This window comes from Aplysia californica, unplaced genomic scaffold (assembly GCF_000002075.1).
Source record: "Aplysia californica isolate F4 #8 unplaced genomic scaffold, AplCal3.0 scaffold00001, whole genome shotgun sequence".
NCBI classification, from domain to species: domain Eukaryota; kingdom Metazoa; phylum Mollusca; class Gastropoda; order Aplysiida; family Aplysiidae; genus Aplysia; species Aplysia californica.
In genome coordinates this window covers 4,387,262-4,388,643 of record NW_004797271.1, presented here as the reverse complement: position 1 = coordinate 4,388,643, position 1,382 = coordinate 4,387,262, and positions in this window count along the sequence as shown.

Below are 1,382 nucleotides of genomic sequence, written 5' to 3'. Positions count from 1 at the left end.
GCTGTTGTTGTTGTTGTTGTTGTTGTTGTTGTTGTTGTTGTTGTTGTTTTAACTCGATATTATACAGACCAATAGTATAGATCCTCGCAGTTCGAATCCTTGAAAGGGAAATGTTTAACTTGGGTCGTTTCAATGAGCTGCCAGGCATTACACTTATTTGAAATCTTCCCCTTCGAAGTGCTCCCACCAGTAAAGGCGGTGTAGTGTAGGGGTACTACACTGTCACACGCAGAAGACGCGCGTTCGATTAGCGAATGGAAAGAATTTTTATCGAGTTTCTCCGTCTATCTTCTGGGAGGTTGTATCCCCCTCAGCCCTTGTTGCCTTTGGCAGACAGGATCGAAGACTTCTCCCTTCATGATCTAAGCTGGCTCAATGGGGGCGTAAAACGTCTATAATTACATTTGTTTACTAGACATTAGAGTTCGTCCCAAAGTAGTAACCTTGCAGGAATGCGAAAAAAGTTGAAAGCATACTCTACAGTATCCGTGATCATTCAGAGGATACAACTGCAGTTACCTTTAATGACTCGTACTTTCTACAATACTTAATCAGTATCCTCAAGAGACATATGTACTTTACAATGTACAAGTGACCGCCTAATATCCTGTTTCATCCAGACTCCAGTTGTCCATTTATCCCATAAACATGTCAATATAATCGGCTGACACAAGATTTCTCTGTCATTGCCTTTATCTGAACAGAGACGCCCTATTATGATGGATATTTGCCCGACTGTATAAAGATACCTCAGACTGCTCTATGATTTCGTGAGCTTGGCCCACACAGTTGCGAAGCACTAAGTCTGAGGACCAGGCTATACACATATACATTCATCTCTCGGAATGGCGTCATCCAGTAATTTGCAAGCTCGAGAGTAACGACTTTGGCTGCAAAACCTGAGAGCAAATTCAGAACATAGCGACGTTGCTGGGACGTAATCGGCACTGGTGCCCAAATAACTATGGAAATGGGAAAGCTGCTATGTGCGGGAATGCTACAGATTCAAATTGCATTTCGTCTTTAGAAGAAAATCCGGGTGAGTCCAACCAAGCACAATTACTTTTCTTCTCAAGCAGAGCTACTGAAAATCTAATTACCATGTTTTATTACCTCGGCATTGGAGTCAGTAAGGAGATGTTGCCTTGTGAAATGGAAAGACTGTGAAGATTACACAACTCAGAAAACTCTCAGAATCGTCATGCTGGGTTGTAGTTCTCTTTGCTTGCTTTTCTGTTTTTCTAGCTGTTTACCTTACGACTGAATGCCATCGAAACAAAATAGTTTAAACTGGGCATCAGACTTTATCATAGCTTTCTTAATACCGCTATCTATCTATCTATCTATCTATCTATCTATCTATCTATCTATCTATCTATCTA